Source organism: Emydura macquarii, unplaced genomic scaffold (genome assembly GCF_026122565.2).
Source record: "Emydura macquarii macquarii isolate MOO-44397 ecotype Brisbane River unplaced genomic scaffold, CSIRO-AGI_Emac_v2 contig_3220, whole genome shotgun sequence".
NCBI lineage: Eukaryota > Metazoa > Chordata > Testudines > Chelidae > Emydura > Emydura macquarii.
This window is the reverse complement of record NW_027133357.1, coordinates 619,805-633,747: the sequence shown is the minus strand read 5'-3', so window position 1 is coordinate 633,747 and position 13,943 is coordinate 619,805. Positions and strand designations below refer to the sequence as shown.

The window sequence follows — 13,943 nt, the reverse complement described above, 5'->3', positions numbered from 1 at the left end:
GGGAGGGGTGGAGTAATTACTGTTGTTTGTGTCTTTAATTGTCCTGATCCCCTTTTCTGCTGTCCCTCAGCCTGAAGTAAAGCCCTAGTTACTGTGGTATTACTCTGGGAATTGTGACAACTATTTTATTTTTGTGTGCTCAAACTGACACTCCTTTGTAGGAGAGTGTGTGTTACATATTTTCCCAAGGGACAAACCCTCTGTGTTCTCTGCATTAGGAGGGGTATCCTTGGGCAGAGGGCCCAGGCACCCTTATAGGTGAACCCAGGACTCATAACCCTAAGTCTTCAGCCACATCTCCGGGCCAGGGTTATGTCAGCTTGAAGCACACACTCAGAAATACTGAGAGACGATTATCATCTTCTGACAAGCACAGAAACCTGTTATATATGCACTGTTTAACTGCTTGTCTCCGTATAATCTCTCCGCTTCTACTGGAAATCGGTTTTGTCAAGTAGTAGTGTCATCCTGCTACCCGCTGTAATATATTACATTAGTTGTTAAAAAGGCATAGAAAATCCCCTCTGCAGTTTCAACCAGCTATGGTATTCTCAGCCACTCTCTCTCTCAAACTGCTGTGCGCATTGAACAGCTGCATTGTCCTACTCCAGAGATGGCTGCATTTCAGCTGAAATTCACTAAATCTGGAATAACAACACTAGCATATACTCACTGGTTTCACTCTATTTTACCGCTGTGATTGAAGAGCAGAGACAGCGCTGTCAGTGAGGGCTTGTAACTAACTGACTCTTCAGTACTTTTCTCAAAAGCCGGTCTTCTCAAAAGACGGTGTCAGCTTGTTGAGAGAGGAAGGAAGGCCCAGTGCTTAGGGCACTAATTTAGGACTTGGGAGACCAGGGATCAAGTCCCTGCTCTGCCACAGACTCACAGTGGGACCTTGGTCAAATCTCCAGGGTACATCTACACTGCAGCTGGCCTATATTAACTGACTCAGGCTCTCAGGGCTAGGGCTGTGGGGCTATAAAATTGCAGTGTGGACATTCAGGCTTGGAATGGAGCCTGGGCTCTGGAATGCTGGGGGAAAGAAAGAGGAAGCTAAAGAGACTGAAACACAGCAAAGAAAGCAAGTGTGAGAGGGGACTGGAGCAGAGCAAAAAAGAATCCCAGCTAGCAACGTTAAGGTGCAGTGGCACTCGGGTTCCCTCCCCGGCTCTGTGGGTGACTCTATGTTTGGTCACTGCTGCACCTCAGTTTTCCAGTCTGTACAATGGGGTCAGTGGTCCTCACTTACCTCCCGGCGGGCGGGGTGGGTTTGGCAGGCCTCGGAAGAGGAATCAGCAAGGTTCTGCACAGACTTTAAGGAGAGTTGGTATAGTTTGGCATGAAGGTGTCCTGTATCCATTTCCCAGCGGGTACGAGACCTGCAAACTGGTCACTCCTTCGCCAAGCGCCGTGAGAGTCAGAGGGCCAGATCGGGCCTGGAGTTACACTGATTTACATCAGCTGAAGATCTGGCCTGGGTTCTGATGTCTAGACTGTAGGGCTCTGGCCAAAGCATTGTCCTGTTCACACGAGCAGCTGAGCTGCCGTCAGCCAGCCGCGGGGTCATTCCCTCATGCAGATGGGCTGGGGGTTCCTGAAAGAATCTAGAACATGCAGAATGAACCCATAGAAACTGAGACCGGTATTAAAGTTCCGGTCTCAGCCCCGCTCCCCGTGTATTTCATTTTCTTGGCTCCTAAAACGTACACAGGCGAGCTGGCTTTCCAAACAACTCATTAGTTTGCCATTGTGTATTCTGACTAGCTGGCAGATTCCTGCTAATCCATCACTAATACAACATTAATAGCCAGCTGCCTTGCACACTTTCCTTGTGGGCTGATTTGAAAAAACTCTCTGATTCCATTCTTTCTACACTTTCACCCTGGGTCTCGCAGAAGAAAAGCAACCACAGGGGAGGTATTGTGCGGCTGGGAAGCAGCTTTGACTCAGTGAATTACCCGTTCCTAAAACCAGGGCTGATGGAATCTGGGCAGGAAATGGGGACCGGGGGAAATGGTTATTACTGTCATAGCCAAAAAACAACACAATGATCAAAGTGAAAACAAAAATCCATTGCATGATAGTCCACCCTCAGCCATGATTCATGTTCCCCAATGCTACCCTAGGGCCACTTGGACAAGTTTGTAAAGCACTTTAGCTGCTATCCTCCTTCCCCCTTTTCCTTCAGGGATTGGTATGCCCCAGGGACAGATGTCTTCAGATCTTCAACATTTGGGATGTAGCTAATTCCTGAGTAAAACCACATACCTGTGGGGGGAACTTTGCACTAGAAGCGACAGAGTCTGGGACAGTGGAGCAGAGTCAGCGGAGTTCCTTGGAGGGGATTGTAAAAAAGAAACCAGCCACCGAACCACTTGCTTTTTAACAGGTAAGTGAAAACAAACCCCCAACTCTCTGTACATGTGAAATCTAATCTTCAGGCTAGAAGTATCCTAGCAATTGCCACAAGAGACATGTGCGTGTTGTGTAAGTGTGAGCCCTTATAATTAAAGCGGTTGCTGTTTGAACTTGTCCCACTGAGAAGAAGAAGAAATTAGCAACCAGCAAGTTGCCTTTTTTAACAAGTTGCTGCTTTTCTCCACCGATGATTTTAAATCAGCCAGAACCCTGAGATTCAAGAAGATGCTGGGGTCCTTGTGAAATGCGGTTTTGAAAGCTGTTGACCTGGCACCAGGGTTGAGAGATCAGACAAAGAGAATGGGTCAGCTACTCAGCTCCGTGGATTTGGATTTACACCGCTGAGATCTGGCCAAATGAAAGGTTTAGATTTGCTACTTGGAGGAAGAAACCTGGGCAGAGGCAGCCTGTGATCTAAGAGTAATACAAAAAGTGGTCACTGAAATAAGGTGACAAGCTAGTCTTAAACTGAACGCAACTCTCTCTGGAAATTCATAGTTCAGACCAGCTCCTCCTTGGCTTCTCCAGAGCGCTCGGTCCAAAAGGAACCAGAGCAGGAGTTATGAACAGTGCCAGCCTGATGTCCAGTTTGCCAGCCCTGACCCCTTAATTCAGAGCATGAATGAAGGGGAAAATGTCTCAGTTGTGGGGGTGCAGGAAGGCTCTGAAGCTTTAGTGGATGTATCCCTGTTCTCCTGTGTGTTATCATCGATGTGTTATTAAGGTGCTATCGATGTGTGCAGGGCCTTTGGGATCCTTCAGGCCAGTCCTCAGGTGGTGTAAATCAGCATAGCTCAGTGGCCGTTAGTGGAGCAATCCCAGTTCCTGCAGCAGGATCTGCCCCATAATTTCTATGGCAGCAGCACCTAACAGCTCCAGACAGGAATCAGGGCCCCCTTGTACTAGGCAGCCTACAAACAAACCACACAAAGACAGTCCCTTCCTGTGCTTGCATGAAATATGCAAGGGGTTCTTACAATATAGACAGGCCAGACCTTCACCATTTTGACTTTGGTTTCAAACTCTTCAGAGTCCAGGGATCGATGGATCCAGGAGGCCACGTTGGTGTAAATTTGGGGCAATGCTATGAGCTTCAGTGGAGTTTCTCTGAATTTACAGTCGTGTTACTGAGATCAGAATCTGGCTCAGGGGTTTTGAGCTCAGTGAAAAAGGCTCCGAGTGTGTATTTCAGTGCCAGTTTGGAATCTGAACCTTGGAGGAGGGGGTGATAGGCTAAAGTCCTAGATCCAGCTCTTCAGAGCCGTATTACAAATGAGTTTATAAACCCCAACTGAGATCAGGGCCCCTCATTAACCTGGGTGCTGCGTGCACACAGGGAGAGGCATGCCCTGCCTGGAAGGGTTACACCCTGCGCAAACAAGTGGGAGGAAGGAAATATCAGCGTCCCCATCTTACAGATGGAGAACTGAGGCACAGAGTGATTCAAACCTGTTGCAGAGCTAGGAACTGAGCACCGATCTCCTGAGGCCCTGGCCAGGGCCTTAACCACAAGACCACACCTCTCAGTTCTTCTCACCCGCTGCTCTTTATTATTTGAAGTGAGTTATCCCAGGCTCCAGTTCCACAGCCAGGTCCACAACTGGGAGGAGCCCCATCATCTGCAGTGGAGCTCTGGGAGGGCTAAGGGGTCTGCCTGTGGGGATCAAATTGCAGGATTGACACGGACCTCTGTAAAGCGCAGTTTACGTGACAGACACTGTATAAAATCACCTTTGACTTCACTGGCTTTAAAAAAAAAAAAAAAAAAGACAGAGCTGATTAGATTTCCCCTCCTCGGAATGGTTCAACAGCAATTTGGCCAAAGGGCTGAGATCAGGAACGTCCATCATCTGCCCTGGGGCAACTTTTGACGCAACGAGATAAAGCCGTGCAAAGAGTTTGGTCTGTTTGGCGGCGATGGAAGTTCCAATAGACTCTTACCCAGAGCCTGACGAATGAGGTGGCACTTAAAACGCAGGCAGCTTTAGGTCCAATTCCTACAGTCCTTTCGCCAGCCGAACTCCCATTGTGATTATTCGATATCACAGTAGGGCCAGCGGGCCCTAACTGAGATCAGGGCTCAGATTCCCCTAGCCTGCAAGCAGGATCAGGCCAGGAAAGCCCCTGAAATTTTAAGTGCCCGTCTGCAATTTTAACACAGCTTTCAATACACCACCCTCTCCCTTCCTCCCTGTGTATCAAACAGCCACCATCTCCCCAGTCAGAATGGTCCTAAAAATGCGTGAGTTCATAATGATTATATCATGGAGAAGAGCCCGGCAGTCCCACCCACCACCCTGCGTTCTGTATCTTCCCCGTAGCGTGGCCTTTGGCTCCAGTTTGGCAATTAGATCTGTGCAGAGGTCCAGAAATCTGCTCACATGGATCCGCCTGCAGGACCGGGGCCTTTCATGACAAACGCTTTGGGGCAGGTCCTTTATCTCTTGTACTGCACCAAGCACATTGTCAGCATTAAACCAATGCTAATCCGGGGGGTTACCCGTGTGAAGACTGCAGGAGGTGGTCCCCAGAACACATAGTACATTTTGGATCAGCCTTTCAGAAGGCCTCAGCTGCCCTTTAGGCACCTAAAATTGATCTGGGTTTTCGGGAGAGCTAAGCATGTTGGGCGCCGACCTCTTGAAATCTAACCCTAGTGTTACAAGGGGAGGTGCATGATACTGGGTGCTGCTGCAAAACTGCCCCTCATATTTTTGTGATGCCCTGAAGGAAATGTCACCCCCCCGTTCCCCATTCGTGCCTGGATGCTGGAATGCTGGGACAGCCTTCTGTGCGCCCCTGGGAATCTTCTCTGGTGCTTTGAGCTGTGAGTTTCTAAACTCCCTGACAAACCCCGCTGTGTTGGCAACAGCATCTCTTCAGCATCCCGCTAATGTGGAGAGGCTTTTGTTCAGGAAAACCTCCTAGAGCTTGTCGGGGGGAAGGATCCCCAACCCTGATGAGCAAAGGAAATCAGTCTCTTTCCTAGGCCTGACGGGATGATGGATGGTCTGTGACCAAGCAGGGAGACTTTAATGCGGCACTTGTCCTGCCCTGGGCTTTATTTGTAAAGGGCTCCTCTGGCAGCTGATTATCAGAGAGGGATGAATCCAGCAGTGCTGTGTGAATTCCTGCCTGTGTTGCTGGCTAAGACAAAGGAGTCTAGGAGCAGGGCAGGCAGGAGAGGGGTCTTGGAAGGGAAGCCATTGGGGATCACCACTGCATTTAATCACGGGCTCCGTGCCTTTAATTGTTGTTGTTCTTGGGCAGGGAATGTTTGCACAGCGCAGTGCAGTTTAGTCTGCATGCTGCTTCCTTTGGCACAAAGCAGCTGAGAGCTACGGAGCAAGGAAGGTTTAGAAGCCGTCTTGATCTTTGGGGACAAGTAGCAGAGGCAGAGAATGTGACAAGGTTTCTGGGATCAACAGACTCTTTATTGATCACTGTGCTGACATGCAAACCTGATAATCCAACCCCTCCCACCCACAGACAACCACTGACCTTCACCCACTTCTCAGCATTGTTACTTCTGCAAAATCCTTTGCAGTTTGTTTGCTTTTCCAGGTGGGATGGATTTTCATGAGTGACTTCGGAGTCGATGGGACTTGTGCTCCTTAATCACTTTAGCGCTTTTGAAGCTGCCACCCCTGGTGTACTGTCAGGAGGGAGGGCATAGTTTGGTGTTGGGCGCAGGGGTCAGGAACCCAGGTCTGTGTTTCTGGCTTTGTCGCCTTGTCACACCAGATTTTCAAAGGCAGACACTGGTTTTGCTGTCCGACTTGAAACACTTAGGGCCTGATTTTCCCAAAGTGTGGGGCACCCCCAAATCCCAGGTGAAGTCAGTGGGACCTGGGGGTGCTCTGCATCTCTGGAAATCAGGCCAGGGGGTCTCAAAAATTCAAGCACCCCAAATCAGTTTAATCTTGCTGGGCTTCAGTTTCCCCCTATTACAAATAAGGAAAAATAAAATCCTGACCTGCTTCGCAGCGGGTTGTGCGACTGAATGTTGGTAAAGTGCTTTGGGATCCCTGCACGCAAGGCCCTATGGAAATGATCTAAGTAAGTCTATTAAAACAAATCCCATTTTGCACTTCTGTAGCATGCTCCATCCACAGAGCGCAAAGCGCGATACAAGGAGGGGTTAGTACCGTTGTCCCATGTTACAGATATGGAAACTGAGGTACGGAGAGCTTGTATTAGACTTGTCCGTGGCCACAATGCAACTTAGTGGCAGAGCCGGGAAGAGAGCCTCGGTCTGTAATTAGTCAAAATAAAGAACAAAACCATGTTTGTGCTGTCGCCCGCTTGATTTATGTGAGGTGAGCGTTCACAGAGGGTCAGGATGAGAACCCAGCCCCAGATTCCTGCATCCAGCCCATAAACTCTGCTTGAACTAGAACAGATCCATTAGACAAGCATTTCAATGGAGCGTGTGGTTTAGCACTTAACTCTCCTGGTCCCCACGGGCCCTCAGAATTCAGTAACGGGATTCTCAGTTGTTACTGTGAACTGGGGAGATTCTCCTGTGAGAACCGAGGCCTGGGACACACTAGGAAAGTTTGCTGGTTTGGCTAGATCAGTACAGCTGTACTGGCAAACCCTCCTGGTGGAGATACAGCTTCTACTGGCCAAAAGTGCTATTGCCAGCGTAGCTCATACTGGTTCCCTCAGCGAAATACACCCCTAACCAGCACGGCTATCCTAGAAACAATGTCTAGTGTAGCTCTGGCCTCGGATTACAGGCCACAAAAGCCCCCCTCAGGTGCTGGCATCTGAGAAAAGCTCACTGGAGATAAGCCTGGCCTTTGTTTCCCTGTTGTGATTTACATAGCAGGAATGCAGAGAGAAGGGGGGTCTGTGTCCCCACGTGATCGATCCCGAGTACGTGATCTACCAAGTACAAAACAACGCTGAGCAATTGTCCAGTTGTCTCATCCCCTTGGAATGACCTTGATTTTAGTTAACCAGGAGCTGTCCAAGTTGTTTTGATGACCTCCCTGGAGTGGGAAGAGGGAATCACGCCAGGCTGGAAACACGAAGAATAAAACCTCACATCACCAGCATGATGGTCCAGGAGATTCCCTGGCACTGGCCTGAGGGGTAGCTGCAGTGCCGACTACGGGGTGTGAATGGCAGAGTGCACCCGGAAGTGGCAAGCACTAATTGCCCTGTGTGGACGTTGCTGGCCCAAACGAAAAGGTAGCTAGTTTGAAAGAGGCCCTGTGCGCCTAACTCACTTAGGCGCTTCCGGGACTCCCACCTGCAGTCTCTGTGGGTAACATTTCCAAAGTGACACTGAAAGCCAATGGGATTTAGGCGCCTGAGTCATTGAGGCACTTTTGAAAATGTTCCTCACAGAGATGACAGGTGGCATTTTCAAATGTACCCAAGTGATTTAGGAGCATAAGTTCCATTGACTGTCAGTGTCTCTTAAGTGCTCCAGCTCTACCTCCATGTCCCAGACGGGGGGGGGGGGCCGCTTGCCACCTATCCACAGCAGGGAATCAGAAGGCCTGACCCTTCCCCAAGGATTCTCCGTAACAGTGACTCTGGACGTAGCCGGGTCATTTGTATATCCCACCTCTGTTGGGAGCGCACCCATCACTGAGGTGTCTGGGCACCCTTTGCACGCGCCGTGTAACACCCGCCTGCCAGTGAAGAGCAGGGAGATAACCCCTTGCACTGGTCTGCGTCTCGTGTACACAGGCCCCTTGTCAAAGGCAGCTGGGTGTAGAATTCTTCTCTGCCGGCAGAAAACATGAGCCTTCTGCAGGCTGGCTGGCCCCTTCTTGCACTGGTCATCACCCAGGGAAGAGGGATTGCTCTCCATGGCACTACGAGTGTGGGGGAGAAGATGGCATGGAAACGCTGGCAGGCCACAGCAGAGGGCCTGATGTGGGTTGTGTTGGTCAGGAGTAACTCTGCTGAAGTCCCTGGAGTTACACCCAGGTACACCAGGGTCAGCAAGAGGGGGAACAAACCCAGCCCGTTCAGATCAGCTGACCCTGTAGCTTTGAGGGAGCAGAGAAGCTTCTCAGGAGCTTGGGACAGGACCCATCTTTTTTCTGTTCCCCTTTTCATTCTGTTCAGTCTCACTTTGACCCAATCTGTCCAGATAAAGGGGAGATCCCCTGCCCCCCTCGGGACTCTGCTCAATGGCATTAACAAACACCACTGGTTTTGAGAAGCATCTTTGCCCCACTTTCAAACAGCCTGAGATGTGTGGATCAGGCTCTGCATGTATCTTCTGTGACCCTTATCACTGCAGTATCTTAGCATCTCCCAGCTATCAATGGACTCCATCCTCACAACACCACAGAAAGGCAGGGAAGCATTATCCCCCTTTTGCAGGTGAGGAAACTGAGGCACAGCAAGTGGCAGGGACTTGCCCAAGATTTCAGAGGACTCATCCAGCAATTGAACCCAGATCCCCTGAAGCCCAGGCTTGTGCCACAAGACCAGCCCTCCTCTCTGTCTGAACTCAGTGGCTGTCACCCTATGCTACTTGGCCTCTTTGAGGTTTGAGCTCTCTCTATGGGATGTGCATTTCCTGCTTAGCATTTATTTTCAGCCTTTTCTGAGCATGATTAATAATCCCCCTGTTGATGCAACAGCCCGGCCCCTGTGTCCAGTGCGTGATTCATTCCTGCACCAGACAAGACAATGCAAGTCAAGTCTTTGCCTTGGGCAACGAGGAAAGTTCTCGGGCAAGAACCCAGCTGTGTTCCTTCTCCTATTGCCCAGGTGCTGGGTGCCCCGGTCCATGGCTGAGTTCTTACCAGAGAGGATGGGAGGGCTGGTTGGAGGGATGATCATTAGGGGACAGAAATGTTGGCCAGAATTTTCAGATGCGGCCACTAATTTTTTTTGGCAACCCAACTTGAGACTCTAAGGCCCTGCTCTTCTGAGGTGCTGTGTATTTGTAACTCCATCTGACGTCCGTGGACCTTAAGTTTCTCCCCTCCCACTCCCCCATTTCCACATCTCACCCTCATCCACTGCAGAGGTGTCTAAAGCGTGTTGCTGTGATGGGCTATGCATTCCAGCGTGCTGGACGTGGTGACGCTGGGCCTGTATTTATGGACGTGTTTGCAGGAGTGGATGTACTGCTGAGTGCAGTTCCTGGGATGTGTGTGGATTCGGGTACGGAAAAAATGAATCTCTTAACTGGACATTTCCTTGGTTCTAAGGCCAGCTATGCACTCACAGTTTGTTCTGGTATAACTGTTTCAATTAAGAGTGTGATTATTTACCAATACATTTATATCACTATAAGCACTAATGCAGATGCAGTTATACCAGTATAAAGATGCCTTAAACCAGCAGAGTTTGTTCCCCCTCCTGTATGGGAATGAATTATACCAGTATAGTTGTGTTCACACTAGGGGCTCGGACCACTTTAACCCTGTTGGTATTGTTAAAACAGTACAAATTTTGTGTGTAGACAAGGGCTAAGGGTTGTGGGGATGGGATAGCCCTTAAACACCCTTACCTGGTCTGTGATGACATTTCTGGTGGTGGGAACAAATCATCATCATCCTCCACCCACCAGCCGCCTGTTTTTCATCTGAGGATCTCAAAGCACTTTATAAAAGTTGGTTAATTCAGCCTCACAGCAGGCCAGTCTCACTAGCCTTCTTCTGCAGGTGAGGTTGCTAAGTCACAGGGAGGGAAAGTGAACTTGCCACCCAGCGAGTCGAAGGCAAAGGAACCTCTGAGGTCTGCGCTGACCACTAGACTATACTCCCTGCAGAAATAGCCTCTGAGAAATGTCAAAGTTATGTGATCACACAACCCCTCGGCAAGGGGGCTGTCCCCATTCTATGCGATTTCTCACTCTGGCTAGGCAGCTACAGCGCGTCTGTAATACAGAATCAGTCAGTGAGCCAGCATGGATTTTGTGTTGTCTAAAGGAGACAGGTGTGAATCATTGTTCCCAGCCTGGGTGGTGGCCAGAGATGGTGAATTTCTTTCAGTCTGGTTCTTCGAGGCGGCTTGCACGGAAAGAACCTGGTCATGTGGCCGAGCACCAGCAGCTGGCTGGAGCCCCATTGACTCAGCGTGAGTCCAGTGGGAGTGTGTGGCTGTAAAAACAACAGCCACCCCGCTTAAGCACTGTACACAGGAGAGCGTAGGTGGCAGAGGCAGGATTAGGGCTGACAAAAGAGCTGTTTGGTGGAGTCTCCACTCCCTGGCTTTGGGAATCTAGTGTATCAGGAGCCTCTGCTTGATTTCCAGTAAACAGAAATCCAGCCCTTCGTTTGCCTTTTGTCTTGCTGCCAGATCTGCGTGCTGTGCCTTTAACCAGTGTGTCATATATGACATACCTGAACTGTCTGTGTCTGATTTAGTAGGAAGCCCCTTAGGGTGGGGGATGTTTGTACAGGGCTGAACGCGTTGGTGCTGAGTGAATAATTATTCGACTGTGTGAGGTTTATTTTCTTAACAAATGCTGCAATGTTATGTTATGTTATCTAAATCATTGCCAGCAATAACAAACTAGAACCTACAGTAACAAACCAGTTTTGTGTGTGTGTGTGTGTGTGTGTGTGTGTGTGTGTGAGAGAGAAATATCCTGATTTGCCTAGCCCAGTGCCCATGAGAGACCCTACAATAACAAACAACAACTGGGGTCAGATTTTCAGTATGCTGGGTGCTGAGCCTCAACTGTTGGTGCTTGGTGATCTGGCGCTGAGGCCTTTGGAGAATTTATTTCCACATCTTTTCTCCTTCTCCCTTCCCTGATGTTTATCCCCAGCCTGTTCTCTCATTTGTGACTTAGATTGTAAGCTCTTTGGGGCAGGGGCTGTGGGGGAATTTTGAAGACGTGCCCAAGTGACTTAGGAACACAAGCCCCAGTGAAACACCCATGTTCCTAAATCTCTTAAGTTCTTTTGACATGCCTTGCTATATGAAGTGCCAGACATGCCTGGAGCACTATATGCAAATGTTAAATAATGACAGTAATTAATGAAGTCCTGGACAAGCACCAACATGGGTAATTATATTCTGCCTAGAGAAACAAGGCTGTTTCACTTGGCTACCGTATCTTCCCCTCCTGCCCTGCAGCATTGCCGGTCACTGGTAAACGTATTATGAATGTTGCAATAGCATTTAAAGGGCCAACTGGATATCAGGGCCCCGTCGTGTTGGGAGCTGTGTATTCACGGAATGAGAACTAGCCCCTGCCTTGAATAGCTCCCTGTAGAAATAAAGAGGACAGATGAAGTGCAGGAGACAGACACAGAGGGAAATTACTTTCCCAGCGTCACCCAGCTGGGGTTATAACTCAGCTCTTCATTCAGGTCACAGGGACACATTCCCCCAGTCCCCCGAGGTGGTGAAATGTCACCGTAGGTGCCTAAATCCCATAATCAGGCCCCACTGAGATTCACAAGACCTCTGCTCAGCTGCTCCAAGCCCCGTCGGTGCCAAAACTCCCTGTCTATGTTTCTGCAGTAAAAGTTCCCCAAGTGCTTATGTTTCTGCCTCTATGCACATTCTCTACACCAGGTGTCCGGACCCCTAAGCCTCAGAGTGAGGTGCCAACTGGGGGAAGAGAGCCGCACCTCGGCCTGTAACTCACCTGCGGAGCCCCAACCCATACACAGGCACAGAGCTCACCTACTGGGTCCAGCCTCTGTAGGTGAGCTTATGGAGGAAGGGCTTCCCCTGGAACTCTGAGCCCACATGGGGTGTGGGAGACCCTGGTTCAAGTTCCCGTTCCACTGACGGGCGAGAGTGGATTGGAAAAGGGGCACCTCTTAGGTGCGTGCTCTCACCCCGGGGCTGTGGCATACTCTGCTATGGGGTCCCTAAGTCGTTTCTGTTCAAGTGACTTGCCCAAGATAACATGGAACGTTTGTGGCAGAGCAAGGATTTGACCCCTGGTTTCCTAAGACTTAGGCTGGTCTAGACCAGCCTATCTCAGTGGGCTGTGAGTTTCTCTCGCTCTTAGAGAGGTCTGGAGGCTGGGGGAGCCTGGTACGGCTGCTTGTGCAGGGGACAACGAGTGACCTTCGGCACCCGTGGGTGTCTGTCAGGCATCCCTGAACTCATTTCTGTAGCTGGCCATGCAAGTGGTGCTGGAGTCAGAGGATGGGATGAGGTGCTGGGGAGACAGACAGATTATTCACTGAGACAAAGGGAAAACCTACTGTGCTGCAATCTGGGCAGGGCCGGGGAGTGTCTGCAGCCCAACCGTGTGAGGCAGAAGTTCAGTCTTTGAATCATTGCTCAGCTGCCGGGGAGATAATTCAGTTCCCTCTCCTGGGTGGTGGGGGCAGCGGTAGCCCCGGGGGTGGGTGCTCAAGGCCAGATCCTCAGTGGTGCAGACCAGCATCGCTCCATGAAGTCCATGAACAGGGTCCCCGTGAGCCCGAACGTCTACACCGCAATTTTACAGCCCTGCAGCCAGAGCCCTGTGAGCTACATCAGCTGACCTGGACCAGCTGTGGGTGTGTAACTGCTGTGTAGACATCCCCTAAATTCTACATCTGTAAAATACCAGCTGTTAGGAGGAATGAATGCCTGGGAGGCATTAGGATGCTGCTACTTAGAAATTGTCTTCACAGCAAAGTTAATCCAAGTGTTGTCCCTCACTGGAGGCCCATCCGCACATGCAGCCCCTTCAGGGGAGTGCAGTGGTGCTTGTAATTCGACAGGGCTGGCGTGGCAAGGGGAGAGGCTGCAGCTGTAGTGAGCACAACTCATCAGCTGCTAATTCTGCAGCATGGCTGCAGGCTAGTGCCACTCAAGTGCTGCTAGTCCTCCGATGCCTTCCCACAATTCCCCCATGTGCCAAGAAAGGACAGACAAGTTCTCCTAGGATAGGCTGGGAAAGAATTCAGACAGCGGCTCGGCTCACTGCAGCGCTGAGAGCCATGGCATGTGCCCCAGAAGTCTTTGTGTCACAGAGAAATGAATGCAGCATCAGTGTGGGCACAGTAGCTTCCATGTTATTTCTCAGCATAGGTGCCCTGACTCGAGCCAGGCAGTGGGCAGTGAAGACAGACCCTTACACAGCCAGAATGGCAGTGTGCTGGCTGAGATCTGGCTCTGTCTTTGAGGTGTTGAAGGAAGGAGCAGCCATGGCAGAGTTTTGCTTTGCTTTGAGTTTCTGTCTTAACTTCATTTGTGTTTTAATCTTCATTAAAAAGGAGTTTTCTGGAATTGTCATGTTCCTTGCTCACTAGAGGGATGAAGGGCCTCGGTTTTCTTGCTCTTTCAGCTGTTCACTTGCATTAGAGTTAAGATTATTTAAGAACCCTGGACCTGATTCTCCTCTCACACCACTTTCATCTTGGTGTGACTTCACTTCCTTAAATGGGTTACTCCTGATTTACACCAGGGTGAGTGAGAAAGGAATCAGGCTCAGTGAGTTTACTCCTGATTTATACTGGAGTGAATGAGGGGGAATTGGCCCAGTGGGTTACTCCTGATTTACACCAGGGTAAGTAAGAAGGGAATCCATCAGTAGATCCATCAGTTTCAGTATCCCTTCTGGAACAGCCGCTGATGAC

General features: G+C 50.0%; 1 protein-coding gene across 1 annotated transcript in view; it reads left to right on the top strand.

Annotated features, from left to right (window-relative positions):
* The first annotated feature begins 1,088 nt into the window (after positions 1 to 1,088).
* Positions 1,089 to 13,943, top strand: part of INAVA (innate immunity activator) — a 40,178-nt gene continuing 27,323 nt past the window's right edge. The window contains exons 1-2 of the mRNA XM_067531522.1: positions 1,089 to 1,142; positions 2,192 to 2,392. The gene's annotated coding sequence lies outside the window, so the exon portion shown is untranslated. The remainder of the gene's footprint in view (positions 1,143 to 2,191; positions 2,393 to 13,943) is intronic.